The following is an 18,117-nucleotide window of genomic DNA, read 5'->3' as shown; positions in this document are numbered from 1 at the left end:
CCAGGGAGCAGTATGCTCGGTGCCTAGAGGCATGCAGAAGTGCAACACAGTCTTTGCACTTTAGGAACCGGTGATTTACCCAGGAGATGAAGGAAAAAGGCAGGGAATTGCTGGAGCACAAAGCCAGACAGCTGTGGTGAAGGGCTGGTGGGGTCCTGCGGCCTGTAGGGTGATGGGCATTCAGAGAAAGCGAGGTCAAATCTGAGCGTGGCCTGCAGACCATGCAGGAGACCTTTCACACACATCCTTCAGCCTGGGCGCTCCTCTGCCACTACTCAGTATCTTTTATCCCATAACTTTTCTCCTCAAAATTTTTGCTTTAGAAAGAGATTATGTCAGTTATACAAATGGAAACCAGTTTCATGTGCCATGTCACTATAAAATTAAAGTGCAGATCACCCTCATCAATCATCTAGCCAGATATGATTGTGTGCCAAAGGCTCTCAGCATTCGGTTCGCCCTCTATGCAAAAAAAAAAAAAAAAAAAAAAAAAGTCATCATTAAGGAAATGTTCGAGGTATGCTGTCTGCAGAGACCCACTGTCCTGGAGGTGATCAGGATCAAGGCAGAACTAGTGAGTGGCCTTACCACAATGAGAGTAGTGTCAATGCGATGGCCCTGCACCACCTAACCTGTCTCCCATGCCCCAATGGAGCACACCCTTGGGAGAGTTGTGGGTGAGGGGGAATACCGCATAGCATCCCAGCTCAGGTTCAGATACCACTCAACGCACTGCCTGTGAGCACCCAGTTCAGCTCTCCAAATCTCCATCCACCTTGGGAAAATGGTGACAACAGTGACACTCAGCTGGCTCACAATGCTGTTGGGAGGATTCTAAGTAGGACCACATATGCAATGGTACACACATCTCAACTCAACAGCTCTACGTTGGTGATATTTTTCCTGCAATGCTGCTGCTGATGAGGGTGACCTTGGAGCCCCAGGAGTGGAGTGGCCCAAACTTGCTCAGGCTTGTTTATCCATCACACACTCTGAGTGCATCCTTGGCCTCAAACACTGTGCTCATAGACACTATCCCTTTGGTTCAGCTTATCTTTTAGCAGGGGAGACAGCATGAGCCCAACAAAAGTAAGGTGACAGCTGTGACAATGGCCGCAAGGCTGAGCTCAAAGTGTGGGGTCGGGCAGTCCAACCATGCCTGGGAATCAGAAAAAGCTCCCAGAGAAGGTCCCTGGTGCTGGTGAGGGTGGGGGCAGGGAAGAGCGAATGCATGCAAATGAGCAGGTCCGCAGCTGCCAGCACCTGCCTGAACCAGGTCTCCCCATCCGTTCTGGGGATTTCCACCCAGCTTCCCTCTGGGCAAAGGCTGGAGGCCTCGCGGTGCCGGCTGATCATCGGTGAGGGTGTGGCCAGGCTGGCCTGCTGGGTGTTCATTCCAAAGGGCTGCCTGGGTGTCACGAAGCGGTTGCCCGGGAGAGGTGCTGCCTCCACCCTCCATTCCCCTCACCCAGTGAACCTTGCTTCCCCCTATGTGGGCTCCTCACTACCGCATAGCAACAGAACCTGAGGCCAGGCACTCCCAGACACAAACCATAAAGCAACCCCAGAGTCCTCTTTTGCAAAGTGTAAGAATTACCGATAAAGTAGAAAACTTTGATGTACCATGTCTGCTTTGAGATTTGGGGACACCACGGAGACAGTCTGGAGACAATTCCAGAAGACAGTCCATCTCAAAACCAAGACTTCTACTTTTGGCTCCCCAAATGCAATTTGGAGCGGCTTTGCACCACAATACTAAGTATGATGCAAACACAGGAGGGATGCAGTTTACCCTCCACATGGCCAGGTACGAACCCCGGTGAGCGAGTGTCTATAGAATTATATACAAATCATCTGTTATGATTAAAATCTGTCGTTTATTATTGTCTCTGCTGTGTGCCAGACACCACACTAAGCTCTTTCTACATCTCATCTCATTTAATCTTCCTGTCAACCATGGAGGAAGTATCCTTATGATCCCTTTTTACCATCTGGGGAACGGAGACAGAGAGATTAAGTAACTGGCCTTAGGGCTTAAAGCTCAAAACAAATGGACTTCCTGGCCAGAATTGAGGTCTGTCTGACACCACATCCAGGTTTCTCATCACATTCTCATGCTTCCTTGTCTGAGATCGCACGCCCTTGCCCTGACATGTCCCCTGTGATAGAAGGGGAGCTCCCTGAAGGTGAGGCCTGTGTCATTATCACCTTCATATCCTGAGCCTCTCTCAGTCCCTGGCTGATGTTGGCATCCAACTAAAGCTCATCAAATGAGTTTGCTGAAGTGAGCTGACATCCACAAATATGGGAACCAGGAGTGACTGGTTTTTGAAATGTGCTCTAATATTTAGGGTTTATGTTAAAGGTAAGTGGACCCAGCCCCTTCTCTAGAAAAGAAGGCAGGAATCCTTCGGTCTTAGGGACCTGTGAGCCTGTTTCTACCAGGAGCTGACTTGCCATGTTCACCATCTTGGGAGCAGAGGCTGGGAACATGCAAGGTGGGATCAATAGGACCCTTTGGTGATGCCACCAGACCTTATGAGGGATCTCCAGCTGCCACTTCCTCCTCAATTCCCCCATTTGCTCAGAAGCAAGGTAGGCTGCCCAGCCACAAGGCTAGGGGCCAGTGGGGAAAGCTGAAATGCCACTGTTTTCTATGGGGGCCTAAGGGCCCCCTCAAACTCCTCCCCAACAGGAGTCTCTCCAGGAGATAGAAGGTGGGTGAGTCACAACTTCAGATAACTTAAATCCATATACACATTCTTTACAAACAGCCATGTTATTTGCTGGAGCTGGTGGGCCTGTTGGTTCATCCAACACTCACATCTGTGTTTAACAGCAGCCCATCCATCCACTTTGGAGCTACACTGCCTCGGATAGAATATTCCTTGATTGCTGTGGGCTTACAGAACAAGATGTTCTGGACTAGAAAGAAGAGAAGGAAAAACAATAGAGGGAAGGGCAGAGGCCGAGACAAAGCAAGTTGCAGATCAAGGATATGTGAGCTTGGCTGGGCCCAGCTGTTGGCCTCTAGGCACTGGTGGACGACAGGGGCACAGACAGCCAAAGATCAAGCAAGATGGGAACCCCAGACCCTTGGAAAAGAGTCTTTAGTTAGAAGAAGAGAGAACAGAAAGGTGATAGGCAGAGGTCTTACCAGCACCCAGGGCCTCGCGAGGATGCACTATGAAGACTGTCATAGGCTTGCTGGTGGCCTCGAGCCCCCATCTTTCTCTTTGTCCACAAGGTGAGAAAATATGAGGTCTGCAAGACCAGAGGCCTTCTCTGCCTTTTATCCATCCATCCATTCCTTCACTCAGCAAATCTACTAACAACCATCCATGACACAGGGACTGTCTTTGGCACCAAGGAACAAAGTCCCAGCCCTTAAGATGCTCACGGTTCTGTTGAGGGAATACAGAGGACAAAGAGATCAAGAACATGGAAGAACATAATTAGACTGGAATGAACTGGAAGGGATTGAGAGGCAGTGCTGAGCAGCTAGGGAAGCCATCCACATTGGTGCTGGCAAAGGCCACTCTGGTAGCTGATGTCAAGGTGGACCCTCAGATGGTGGGAGAGGCAGATATTTACAGATCTGGGGGAAGGGAATCCCAGGAAAGAGAAGAGCCAGCACAAAGATTCCAGAGGGGTGGAATCAAGCTTGGCATTTGACAAACAGAAAGCGGGACAGAAGGATGGAGGATAGTTCACTACGTTTCTGTGGCTGCTGTAACCAGTCACCACAAAATTAGTGGCATAAAACAACAGGAATTTATTGTCTCACAGTTAGAAGTCTGAGATCAAGATCTGAAGGCTCTAGGGGAGACTCCTTCTGGTGCCTTCCAGATGCTGGCAGCTCCAGGTTGGGGCAGCATAGCTCTCATAGGCTCAACCTCACTCTGCCCTTCTCTTCCCTGCTGCACTCCTCCCTCTCCTCTTATAAGTATATCAGATTTGGGGCCCACCCTAATCCAGAATGATCTCATCTCTTAATCGTATCTTCAAAGATCCTTTTCCCAAATAAGGCTATTTCCAAATATGTCCACAGGTTCCATGTGGACATGAACCTTTCAGTTTGCATCCATCCTACATGCAAAGCACACTCACTGCAACCCAAATTCCCAAAAGTGGGGATCCCTGGGTGGCTCAGCGGTTTAGCACCTGCCTTCGGCCTAGGGCTGATCCTGGAGTCCTGGGATCAAGTCCCACATCAGGCTCCTTGCATGAAGCCTCCTTCTCCCTCTGCCTGTGTCTTTGCACCCCCCCCCCGCCCTCTCTCTCTCTCTGTCTCTCATGAATAAATAAAATCTTTATAAAAAAAATTCCCAAAAGTCTCAGCCCATTACAGCATCAACTCCATGTCTAAATATCTATGTCTACATATCAGTTCAAAAGCCCCCAATCTCATAATCTACATTGTCTAAATCAGGGATAGGTGAGATGTTGGCTATGATCCATCCTGAGGCAAAATAATTTTCCATCTGCAGATGGATGGTGCCCCCAGGAAACTTTTTACCTGCTCCCTGAATACAATAGTGGGACAGGCACAAGGTAGACATTGCTGCTTCACAAGGGAGAGATGGTCAGAAGTACAGGAGTTGCTGACTCCATGCAAGTTAGAAATCCAGCAGTGCCAATGCCATTAGGTTTCAAGGCCTGATAGTAATGCTCTGGGGATCTGGGCTCTGCCTCTGGGCCCTCTAGCAGCATGTAGAGAATGGGACCAAGAACAAGCAGGGAGATCAGTTGGGATGCTTGTATAGACCACACAGACATGCTGGTGGCTTAAGGGGATCATGGTGGCAGGAATAAAGAATCATAATCATATTCAGGAAATGTTTTGGGAGCAGAGTCAAATGGATTTTGTGTCACGGGAATCTTCCCCTTATCTGTGGGGGGTACATTCCAAGACCCCTGGTGGATGCCTAAAACCACAGATACAGATACCACCAAACTCTACCCATGCTTTTTCCCATACATTCATACACACCTATGATAAAGCAAGACTTACAAAGCAGGCATGGTAAGAGACTAATGGCATCAATAAGGAAAGTGACCAATAACATACTGTAATACCAGTTATTTGCATGTGGCTTCTCTCTCTCTCTTCCACCATCCTCTTGTGCTGTTGTCCCCTCTTCTTATGAGGATATGAGACGAGGAGCTGCCTCCATGACGAGGTGGAGTGGGGTAAGCAACACAGGCATGTGACAGAGTGAGGCTATAACGAACCTTCTGACCACTGCACAGAGGTTGCCTACAGGTCACTGGCCCCATGAAGAGCAAAACCATGCTTAGGGAGTCTGCAGTTCTGAACTCAAGAGGGAGGCAGAAGCATAATGGAAAGGACACAAAATGTCTTCCAAGATTGGGGCCTGAAACTCCGTCTGAGGGGGACAGGCAGGTGTGGGAGTGCTCTGGACCCTGGAAGTTCTGTCTGAGTGAAGGGGATGCCTCACACCCTGTCCGCAGCAGGAACTGGAGGGTGGGCAGCCCCTGTGCCCTCATAGTAGAAGGCCTTTAGCTTCATGCTCAATCATATCCTCTCTTTTATTCCACCCCTCAATTCTGCTTCAAACTCGAAGCACATTTCCCAGACAAGAGTCTTGGGGATGAAAGAGAGAAAAGTTCTTCTCAAAGGCTGACCTGTAACCCAGAGTCCTGAGAGGGCTTTCCTCCAACCTTGCCTCCCTCACCCTCCGCACACCCACCAGTGGACGTGCAGTGCTAGGCTGGGCTGCCTCAGCCTGCTTCTGAAAGCCCCCCAGACAGGCCCCAGGCATCAGCTCCATGACCCCCTCATTCTCACCAGCACTGTCTCTCAACACCACGGCCATTAACAGCTCGAAATAATCTTGGTGTCTGTTAACATCCCTGTTCTGAACTGATGGAAGACAAAAGGAAGTGACAAATGAAAACCTTTGGAAAAACAGATTAACAAGAAAAAGTACAAACAGTACAAATACTTCACACTTCGAGGAGACTAGGAGTGGTTTTGAGCTACCTTCCCTGCATGCTGAACAGCTAAAGAGATGCTGGGATCTACCTTATTTTAATTCTTGCTTTCATTTTATCCCCACATGTTCATTATTAGGGATGTCTGATAATACAAGTGATCTTGGAGTATCCTACAGTGGAACCTTAGTAAGATAAACTTTCCACTTCCTGGGTATCTGCTGGACATCAGACATTGACACGCAGTATCCATAATACACAGCAGTAAGGAAGGTCATTTTATCTGTTTTACAGATGAACAAATGAGGTTCAGAAAAGCTCAGAGACTTAACCATGGTCTTACAAGGGAGATGGCGGGGGGTCTAGAGATTTGAACTTGGGAGCTGTCAGCTGATGAGTTGCATTTATACCTTTGGGGATAAGCTCACCTTGGAAATAAATGTGGATTTGAGAAGACACCTAGAGACTAGGATGTGAGGTGATCCACAGTCTAAAGCTGGAAAGGGGAAGGAGATTCAGAAGAAGGGACTGAAAAGAGAGTCCAAGTGCTACCCCCACCAGGCCATGGCCTCCCACTGATAGTGGGGGATGTCCAGAGACCAGGGGCCATTTCCATATTCCCAACACCATTTATCCACTGGCTCACCTGTTTGCTCAACACTTGAGAAGTAAGCAGTAGGCAGGACACCACCAAGGTGTTTCTAGACCTAGAGGAGGAGGCTGGCTGTACCAGGTCGTGAGGATATTGCAAAGTGAGCCAAGAGCAGCAAGACATGCCCAAGAGCAGCGAGTTTCAAATAGGGATCAAGGTAGATCCACCCACCAGGTCACTCAGGTATATGCACACCTGACTACATTGGTCAGATAATCCCAATAAGTAAAAAAGAAGGCCACCAGGCAATACCAGGACACAAAACAATAAGAAAATCTGGGCACTGTTCTGGAGAAATTTATAATCTAGTGAAATAGCTAGTAAGAACCCAAATCACACAGATGCTATAAAAACATGGCAAATTCAAATAATGTGTAAATACAATAAAAGTTACTAATGGCATGTCTGGCGGGGGGGAAACTCCTATATATACTCAAATGACTTTTGGCAAGGGTCCTAAAACTATTTAATGGCAAAAGAATCTTTTCAACAGTCCCGAAAAAACTGGATGCAAGAGAATAAAGTTGGACCTTTATGTAACACCACGTACAAAAACAAACTCAAGATGGTCCAAAGACCCAAACAGAGGAGCTAAAACTATAAAATTCTTAGAAGAAAATATGAGGGAAAAGCTTCATAGCATTGGGTTTGGCAATGATCTCTTGGATATGACACCAAAGGATCAGGCAACAAAGAAAAAGCAGACAATTTGGACTTCATCAAAATCAAAAACATTTGTGCGTCAAAGGACACCACCAACAGAGTGAAAAGGCAACACACAGAACACATAACACAGAAAAACGGGAGGAAATATCTGTAAGTCACATCTCTGATAAGCAAGTGAATCCAAAACATGCAGAGAAACCTAAACTCAATAAAAAAGCAAACATTCAAAAATAGGCAAAGGACATTTCTCCAATGAAAATATCCAAATGATCAATAAGCACATGCCAAGATGCTCAACATTACTAATCATTAGAGAAATACAAGCCAAACTCATGAGGTACCAACTCATGCCCGTTAGGATGGTTACTATCAGAAAAAAAAAAAACAGAAAATAAGGATTGGAAGCAGGCATATACACAGATATTTGCACACCCACGTTCATAGCAACGCCATTCACAATAGAAGAGCCAAGCGGTGGAAGCAACCCTAATGTCCACAGATGGCTGAACAGATGAATGGAACGTGGTCTACACATACAAAGGAATATTATTATTCAGCCTTAATGTGTGTGTGGGGGGGTCCTGACCCCTCTACAAGAGGATGAACTATGAGGACTTTGCCCTGAGAGAAACAAGCCAGTCATGTAAGGGCAAATACCGTACGATTCCATTCTCATGAACTACTTGGAGTGGTCAAATTCCTGGAGATGGGAATGGAATGGTGGGTGCCCTGGGTGGGGGCAGGGGAGTGGTGGAACTGGGATGCTGAGGAGGAGGGGGAGGGAGGAGGGAGAGCTAATGTTTCAGTTTTGCAAGATGAAACAGTCCCAGAGATGGGTGGTGGGGATGGTCACACAGCAATGTCAATGTACTAACTGCCACTGAACTGTATTCTTAAAAATGATAAATTCTATATGATAGTAGTTTTTACCACAGTTTAAAGAAATACATTTTTTAAAAGGAGGGGGAGAAAGCTCTCATCACCTCCCCCCCCCACCCAAAAAAGTTCCTCTTGCTAGCAGTGGCCAAGTGAAATGGTCAGAACCCTTTAGGCTAGGCCAGAAGGGCATAACTCCTATGAGTCTTTGAAGATTGTAATCAAGGCACATCATTTCTTCCTCCTCCCAGCTCCTCTACAAAGCATAGCTGGTCTGCAGTGACCTGCTCAGAGTCTTTCTCCCACCCACTCTTGAAAGGACGGTGAAGCCAAGCGTGTGACCCCAGGGAGGGGCCCTGAAACAGGATCTGCAACCTGTTGCCACTGTAATTTGGCCACAAGGTGCCTAGCATGGAGTGGGCACACTTGGAATGTGACAGTAACCATAGTGTCAGCCATGGGCCCGGTCGGCTACAGGTTCTCCAAAGGCAACTTCAGGAAAAACAGAAGTGAAGGCTTCAAGATAATAAAAGTTTTGAGGGAAAGAGATGCTCCAAATCCCTTATAAAAAATACTAAGAGAAAGGACGGGGAAGGGCAGTCATGTGACAATGACATGAGCAGGCACGAAACCCCAGTGTGGCTGCAGGTTGCATTCAAATCCAGGACTGGACAGCCAGCACTGGTGCTCTGGAAATGAGGGGCAGTGGTGATGCAGATGTGGCTGTGGCCCAGACACAATTCTTCTATAGAATGAACCCTTCCTTCCTCCAGGTGGGACACTGAAAGCCTGGGTTATGTTGTCTCAACGATGTTTGGAGGCTGGCTCCCCGGGAGGAGGGGTCCCTCTACACGGAGGTGAGGAAGTGTGCCCCTTGCCCCCCATGTCTTGAGAAGAGCAGTATCTGTGTGGGTTTGTGACTGAGATTCTCAGGCACGTTTCATCTCCTTTGCTTTGAGGTCACGAGAGTTACAATGTTCAAACTTGCCTGTTCTTTTAACAGAACAGGCTCTTTTGGACCAGTTTCTCTGCCAAGGGGAATTTTGATGTCAGATCCCAATAGTTAGATAAATGAAGGCTTCCATTCCAGTCTGGGCTTTGTTTGGAAAGAGATGCATTATTTAATGAAAAGAGATGCATTATTTAATGACATTTGGAAAATATTTCAAATTAGAGGATTCTTGTGATGTTCAGAGAGAATAAAGAGTAAATTGCCCTACAGAGCTGTCAGTGACAGGAAACAAGATTATTTGCTACTTGCACAGGTTTTTTTGTTTGTTTGTTTACCTTAAATATTTATTCTGTATCAGTCTCTTAGGTTTTCTTTTAAAAGATCTATTTTTAGATATATGTTTATATGAGTTCATCCAGGTAGGACCTCTGGAGCATCTATCAATTTGATCAAATCAGTTTAAAAACCTAGCATGTTCTACTGGGCAATTGGTCTTGCTAGTTTGTTTTCTTCCATAGACTAATTAAATTGATTTGAATTCAACCTTTTTCTGTGCCATTGAGGAATATATGATTATCTCCTCTTATTGCCTGACACAAGCTCTTGACCACTGCCCTCTCCCTTCCCCAAAGTCTGTGTGTTTGGGGAGGGATCTCGGTGGGGGAAATCCCTGGAAACTTGTCTCAGGGGATTAAGGGAGGAAAATTGGCAAATCAGAGGTAATGAAATTAAAGGCAAAACTGAGGCAGAGTGCCATCTACTATAAGATTCCTTGATTTGGTTTTTGCCATGGGTGCGTTTCCACAACAGAGTTAGGAACTCTGACACTTTTCTGGGAAACAGAAAAGCACTGTGGGCAAAGGGTGGCTGAAGGCAATGCTGCCTCTTACCTCTGATGAGGTCGCACGCAGACTTAGGGCCTTTGTTCTGTGTCACAATAGAGTCATGAATGAGATTTCACGGTTAGAAGTAGCTTGAGACACCCAGGGAAGCAGGGCATGGATGGGTCTCTGGAGAAAATACTTACATAAACCAAATGGCAGGCCAGAGGTTGTCTAAATAAGCTTTGGGAAAGAATAATTCTGAAATAAGCTGGGACCAATTCTGTGGTGTAATGAATGTTCAAAGCTGTCCAGATTCAACAGAGGAGAGGGACTGCATCGTCAGGGGTCTGGCCGCCCGATGCCAGAAGCCAGTTACGGAGCTGAGGGGCCACAGGGCTGGCCTCCAAGGCCCGGTCCCCTCAGGCTGATGCACGCAGGAGCTTCGCCTTACAAGACCGTTTCGGAGATTTTTCACACCTGCAAACCAAAGGAAAGGAACACATGCATTCTAGTGACAGAACCCAATTAATTACAGGATCTGCTATAAACATTCAGCTGCGTAACTTTGACAGAAGGCAAATTTGTCATCTCGAGGGGAATCTGACATTGTAAATAAATAAGCGTGATTAGGATGATAAGCAAACTTCTACCCACTTGAAACCCCTTCATTATGAAGAGAGAGGAAGACAGAGACAGGGTGTAAATTTGAGCAAGACAGGGAGTGTTTGGCAAGAAATTAAATGAGTCCCCAGCAGACCAGCGGGTGAGCGGTAGTGACGGGCCGCCTCGGGCGAACGACACAGATTTATCTCCCAGGACCTCCCGGAATGTAAATGGCTTGGATCAGCTTCAGCACCTGCATTTGGAGATGGCAAGCCTCTTCGAAACCTGAAGTAACACATTTCATTCATTTCATCTTATTTTGTTTCGTGTCCTTGCTCAACCCACGTGGTACTTTTTATAGGAGATGTTCATAAATTCTTCAGAATGAGGTATTGCAGATTTGTCTGCACTGGTGGTTCTCAGTAGGGGGCAACTGCCCCCCCCTCGGGGGGGGGGGGACAACTGGCAGGGTCTGAGGACTTGATTGCCACAGGTTGGGGGGAGGGATGTTGGCTATGGCATCGAGTGGGTGAAGCTCAGGGATGCTGCTAATGTCCTATAATGCACATGGCGGCCCCTACAAAGAGGTACCTGGCCCCAAATGCCAGGGTTGTGAAACCTTGCTCCACCACACCACACATTTGAAAACATTCAGTCAGCTGGACAACAAACCCTTAATGAGCACTCTTTTGCACCCCAGGCTCTATGTTTAGAAATTAGAGAACTCTTTAGATTATAAGAGGCAAAACCGGGCAGCCCAGGTGGCTCAGTGGTTTAGCGCCACTTTTGGCCCAGGGCGTGATCCTGGAGACCCGGGATCAAGTCCCATGTCAGGCTTCCTGCATGGAGCCTGCTCCTCCCTCTGCCTGTGTCTCTGTCTCTGTCTCTCTCTCTCTCTCTGTGTGTCCCATGAATAAATACAATCTTTAAAAAAAAAAAAAAAAAAAAGAGGCAAAACCCAGTTCAGATACACTCAGGTAGAAAAGGCTCTAGTAACTCAAATCTCTGGTTGGGAGCTTTAATGGACTGAGGGCAGTTGGTACCTTCGCACAAACTCTGATCAGATGGCCAATATGTCTGCAAACAAAACGTCGAGTGTATGTTCACTGCAAGTGCTTTATCCTTCTGAGGCCACCTGCCTGACCCAGGCATAGCTTCTGTCTCTTGTCAGTGGGGGTGAGGGAGAGGGGAGCCTGCAGACCCTCGATTTTCTGTTGTCTTCCAGACTTCCTATAGAACTGGTTGACATCTCTCTGAGGTCTGGACTCTTCCCTAGAAGAGAGTGGTAAAAATAAATGTAATTTATATCTAGTTGGAGCTTCAGTGCACACATTGTGCAAGATAATGTCACTTCAAGATGTTTTGTGCAGCCTTGCCCATCAGCATTGTACTGAGAGGGTATCTGGTAAGCTCTGGAGTATTAACAAATCCTAAAGGATTGTGCTAAGCCTCATGCTAAGCTAGCATCTTCCCCTTGCCCTCAAAAATAAAAAAATAACTTGTTTTCCCTAGTACCCATTTTTTACCCATGATCTCAAAAGTGCCATGAGGTCTTTAACAATTAGGACAATATAATTAGAATGTTCTGATACTTGCAAAGAGCAAAAGGCAGGTCGCACACAAGTCCATTACTACTTCTTCTTCAACCAAAAACTTAAAAACTCATTTGGGTACAGCTGGACTTTTACTGCAACTACAGAACCCAAGAACACCAGTGTTGGGGATTTTTTAGATGTTCCTCTTAAATCCATCAAGCTTGCAGATTTGAAACAAAGTTGTTGAACCATCTCACACAAGATTGTCCACAGGAAAGAGTGCATGGATGGAGTTTCTTCAGGTCCCCCTCACCAGGTTGTGACTTGGCTGACAGTTTGTCATTTAAAAATTGCCCATTTCTGGGGAAAGATGGAGAGGTGTCTCGTTTTGTGCAGCTAGGAACCTCCATAGTAGTGTTCTTTCTGCCCAAAGATGACCCTGGTGGCCACGTCCCTGGGGCATGTGGAGAAAAATAACAGAAAGACAGATGAGGTCCATCCAGCCCATAATACAAGACCCTTACATTCTTGTTCCACTTCCTATTTAAAGGCACCTGTGATGTGTTTTGGACCTTTGAGTCTTACAGTATTCTAAGATGGGGCTTTTGAGGCCTAGGACTCTTTTGTCTTTGTATCTATATTATTTACTGAACTCAAGGAGAACCTGGTGAGAAAGGCCAACCAACTATTGCGGTCCCCATTTTACGTACAAGGAGACCAACAGAGGGCCATTTTGGAAGGATCCTTCTGAGGTTACGTGGGAAGTTCATGGAAAAGCCACCGCAAGGGTTCCTTTTGGCCACAAGGTTCTCCTGGGAGCTGTTCAGAAAGAATCTCCCCCTTCTCAAGGCTCACTGTCCCCACTACATGCTGAGCTGTGGCTCTGTGAGCCTCTGTCCCTTTGTCTGTTGGGCTCTTCATCCCAGGCCAGAAACTACTGTGCTGATTCATTTTTCTGGTTTTCCACAGACCCCAGCTGCCAGCAGCCACAGCCCTAATTTGGAAGCAGCTGAACAAAGCAAAGTGAACAAAGCATTTTGGATTGGGGGTGGAGGACACTGTCCACACTCCAGACTTGGGGTCCCAGAGGGCAAGAATAGGGGCTGATTCATCTTTATGTGAAACAGACACACAACCTGACAATATGAAAATCCTCAATAACCACTTGCACTATTAATCCATTTGTCTAACATCATTGTGCACCTGCTATAGGCCAGGGATTCTCCTAAGCTTCCTCCAAGCATCTCATTGAATCCTCAAAATGACCCTGTATGATCAAGGTAAACGATGGTGTGCATTCTTGAGAGGATAGGATGAGAAAGGTACTTCATCTTTGCAGTCTTCTTCCCCCAAACCTGCAACCACAGCCTAATCATGAGGAAAAGATGAACCCAAATGGAGGAAACTTCACAAAACACCTAACCTGTTCTCCAACAGACAACTACCAAGGTCATCAAAACCAAATACAGTCTGAGAAACTGGCACAACCCAGAGGAGCCTAAGGAGGCATGGCAACTAAATGTCATGTGTTGTTCTGGGTATCTCAAAAGAGACACTGGGAGAAAAGTGGTGAAATCTAAGTGAACAGTGGAGTTCAGTTACTAGTAACATACCAACGTTGGCATTCTCATCCTAGATGTACCATGGAAATGTGAAATGTTAAAAATTGGGGAAATTCGGTGAAAAGTTTACAGGAATTTCTGTACCCTCCTTGCAGCTTTTCTGTAAACCTAAAACAACTTTAAATTTTTAAAACAATTACTTAAATTAGAAAACTTGCTAAAAATCTAACCCTTCAATGTAGGCGCTATTAATTGTCCCAGTTGGATGGGCAAAGGTATTGTCCAGAGGAGTTACAAATCATTGTCCCCTAATCTGATTATCATTCTAGCAACTTCTCAGACCCTACTCTAAGCTCCTGTTTACACTGCAGAGACCCTCCCAGGGCTCCTGAGAATTAGATCATGGGAGGGGATCTCAAAGGGATAATTTCTCTGCTTGGAAGCACGAGCAACCCAAATCGCTCTGAGAGGAAGACGGTGAATGAGTCTGCATGGTCTGGGTGCTGGGGGCTCACACAATAATTGAATCGTTCAAGCACTCCCAGGGAAAAATACTGCAAGATTGATTTAGAGGGATGCTCCGGGACCTCCTCAGAAATCCTGTAAGTCTTAGATGTCTGAGTGGTTGAAAAATAGTTCCAATTCAGTGGGGCCCAGGCAGCAGGAAATTATCTGGAGTAACCTCTAACACCATCAAGACACCAAACTTTCTGCCTCTCTACAGAGTCAAAGGCCCACAGCTGCTTCCAATCAGGAAAAGCAAACTTTCCGTCTTGGAGCATCACGCTCTCTCACATTCCCGTTGCCGGCTCCTCAAAGTACCGCTCCCTCGCCCCAGTGCAAGGAAGGAAACATGCACCCTTTCAAAATCCAGACCCAGCATCCCCTTCCTCCTGCTCTCTTTGAGAACACCACTGCTTTGCTGAGTCCTCAGTGGCCTCCAGCATCCCCCACAGGGACCCGGAAGGTACCCTTTCTTCCAATACTTTCATCTGTCACTGGATTTCCCTCAATAACATGCAGGCACGTGGGCTCCAGTGCTGCAAATAGGCAGTGGGCTGCAATGGAGCCCGCTGGCTCCACCTTCCCAACATCCACACTCCCTTCCTCCCAGAGGAGCCTGGACAAGGCTACGTCCCCAAGCACTGCCTCTTGTCCTTGAGCTTCTGATAGAACAGGTCCCACCTCTCTCATCCAGGCCTGGCTTTAATCACCATCCCAGTAAATGGTGGGCTCCAGGAAAGGAACACAAACCCAGTGGGCTCAACTTAAATTTTGTCTCCAGCAATGTAGTCTTGAGCGCTCTTCAACATCCTGGAGGACAGCTCCTGGGTGGCAGGTGTTACAGGTGGCTTGCACAACTTCTGGTCAGAACCCCTTTCCCCCTCGCGGCACCCACATTGGCCAATTAATTCTATAATTAATTAATCACTATGTGATTTATGGTGCCACCTTCCCCTTAGAAAGTCACCATCAACTGTCTGATTCATATTTCTCTATTTTCTTCTGCACTCAACTTTATGTCGGTACTGTTTCTTTCTTATTCTTATGAAAATGCAGGCATCCTATAAACAGTGTCACATCCTTTCTTCTCAGGACTTGGTCATCCCTCCCTGTCATACCCGTCTATGCCTTCTTAATGCTGTAGAAATCCACAGAAAGGTTGTACTACTATTTCACATTGACCTGTTGATGCACACGTAGGTTGTTCCCACTTTGTCATGGCCACAAACAGCACTGTCTTCTCATAAAAATGTATCGGTGGTCTCATAAATGTGTTTATAGGACAAACATCTAGCAGTGGACACATTACTTGAAAAGGAATGTCTGTAATGACCACACCATGGACTGACCTCAGTGGCTCTTTGTTGTTCATTGTGGCTCCATTCTTTGTGGCTACCACCTGAGCAGACGGCTCATTTTTAGTGAGCATCTTGTGAGTGCTGGTTTCTGAGGCATCTCTCAGCATTCAGAACTTTCTGTGCATTTAACCCTGAGAAGCAGAACAGTTCCTACCCCCATTTCACAGATGAGAAAACTGACTCTTGGGGCAAGTAAGAAATTTGCCTAAAATTGCATGACTGATACACACACACACACACACACACACTACAGATTTGGCTGCAGTCCTGCCTAACCCTGGAGCCTGGGCCTGTCGCCTTCCCCACTCCCTCCCATAGGCTGTGTGTCTTGAAACTGGGAACATTTTCCTAGTCTGCTCTGCTTCCTGAACTCTGTAAATGCCATTTCCACAATAATCGATTAGAAATTAGAGCGATTGGGGTGAAGTTGGATAAGAAGTTCTCTTCATCTGGTTTGAATTATTATGAAATCAGGATTATGTTGATATTTTTCATGCTACATCCGGAGGAGAGTGATTATTTTCTTTTATTCATTTATTTTCTTTTTCTATCAGCTTCAGTGACTAAATCCACCTCAGTATAACCTTCCGGATCTTCCCAAAATTGCACAGGATGAGGAGGCTTTACTGTGTCCTAACAAGTCTGCTCCGTAGGGTGGGTCAGGCGGCCTCACAGGCAGAAGGGTGCTTCCAAGGTCTTTGTCTTTTGGGCTATTTTGTCCATAAACTTTTGGTTTCCGCAGGGAAAACACGTTTCTTCAACACCCCATCTACAAACCTACATAAATTCTTTCACCAATGGAACTCATCTGAAGCCAAACAAAGGCAAATTGTGTCTTCCGGGGCTGGGGCTACCATGTTCCTCGGCTGCTGGTCTGATACAGCATAGTGGGAAACAGCAGAAGACTCCATGGACAAACTAGCTTTGCTGTCCTCTCATTCTTGCTTCTGTCTCCGTGGCTTCCTTCAAAGACTTTACTTAGACTTTCTGGACTGCTGAATGGCAGGGGTGAGGAGGGGGAAGGTTTTACACCTAGAAAGGATGGCCATATCTCCCAACAAAACTTTGTCTGTGGAGAGGGAGGCACTGACAAATTTAGCAAAGGTATCAAGGACATAACACATATAAAACGTTCACCTGGTAAACCCTCAACTTCCCACCCTGGGATTTAAAACCTGACCTTCTAAAGTATCAGCTAAGAAACCCAGTACATTCCCATGCATAAACACACTGGAGACATTTACAGTGCCAGCATTGGGAGTTGAGGCAACCTGGAGAGTGGACAGGGATAGGCTGGTAGGGCTATCCCATTAAGTAAATATATGAGTTAAAAGTGATGGTTAAGGTGAATACCTAGCAACATGGATGAATCTTAACAACATAGGAGTTAATTTTAAAAATCAAGAAATAGAACAAGATATATGACAAGATCATTTATATAAATTGGAAATACATGCACAACATTTACTTATTGTAATAGAAGTTACAATACTGGTTCCGTTGGGATGCAGGGTGGGGCAGTAATTGACTGGGAAGAGCATGGGAAAGGCTTCTGGGTGCTGGGGGTCTTCTGTACCTTGATCCTGGTGGTGGCTATGAATATAGACATATGTGAAGTCTATTGAGCAATACACTTAAGATTTGTATTTATATGAGTGTATGCATATAGACATGCATATAGACCAATAATACATATCTTAAAAATAATACAAACAAAGTGATTAATACATTTGCATGTTGGTCAGTGGGGTCGAAGTGAAACAGAGTGCAATAAGGTGGTAAAAGAAGATAAATAGTTAGATGGGTGGAGGGATGGGCAGGTGAATTAAGAGAAAGATACCTGGATGGATGGAGAGATGGGTGGATAGATGGAAGGGAGGATTGACAGAAAGATATGGCTAGATAAATGGGAGGACTGAGAGAGAGATAAAGGGCTGGCTGGCTGGATGGATGGATAAACTAACAGATACAGCTAGTTGGTGGGGTGGTATAATGTTATTGTTCTTGATCTGCCACAGTAGGCACAAGTAGCAGGCATCAGAAGCTAACTCCAGCTAGCTTAAGCATGGAACAAATTGATCAGAAGGACACTGGTTAGCTCACAGAACTGGGGAATCAGGCTCAGAAAGCAGGCCAGCCCACAGGGAACCGAGAAGCCACAGAGGGCTTGCCACAGAGACGACCTGGATGCTGGATCTTGAGCAGGCAGGCTTTAATCATCCTAGAGACTGTGTGTGTCTCCCTCAAGTCTCAGAGTCCTGGCTGAGAGCATACAGTTGGCCAAGCAAGGACATGGGCCAAAGCCACCGTCATGTGGGTTGGTGGGAAAGGAACCAGCATCTCTGTTGCCTTTTTGCTCCTATAGTGATAGAAGGAGGCCACACTAAGGGGACCTCCCCCAGAGAGAATGCGTGTTTCCATTCCAAGCACCCATTCCTGCCTCACTGCTCTGATACAGCAGAGGAGGGGGTGAGAAGAGCAGTTCTCGGGGTTCAGGCTCTGAGGACCGTTCTGGTCAGTAAGGCCGAGGGCACTTGTGGAACATTACGTTCTGAGCAAGCAGCAGCTGGGAGCAAAACCAAAGAGAAGAAAAGGCAGAGGCTGGCTCAGGGTATGTGTGGGCATAT

At 46.5% G+C, this 18,117-nt stretch overlaps 2 long non-coding RNA genes across 2 annotated transcripts; one reads left to right on the top strand and one right to left on the bottom strand.

The window, feature by feature from the left end:
• The first annotated feature begins 10,059 nt into the window (after positions 1-10,059).
• Positions 10,060-14,166, top strand: LOC140618727 (uncharacterized). Its single transcript, XR_012018806.1, has 2 exons — positions 10,060-10,821; positions 13,036-14,166. It is a non-coding gene; the product is annotated as an uncharacterized lncRNA (long non-coding RNA).
• On the bottom strand, positions 10,114-16,697 carry LOC140618728 (uncharacterized). Its single transcript, XR_012018807.1, has 2 exons — positions 11,575-16,697; positions 10,114-10,405 (listed from the first exon to the last, which is right to left on the bottom strand). It is a non-coding gene; the product is annotated as an uncharacterized lncRNA (long non-coding RNA).
• Between the last annotated feature and the right edge of the window lie 1,420 nt (positions 16,698-18,117).

Source organism: Canis lupus, chromosome 26 (assembly GCF_048164855.1).
Source record: "Canis lupus baileyi chromosome 26, mCanLup2.hap1, whole genome shotgun sequence".
NCBI lineage: Eukaryota > Metazoa > Chordata > Mammalia > Carnivora > Canidae > Canis > Canis lupus.
This window is presented reverse-complemented; position numbering and strand designations above follow the sequence as displayed.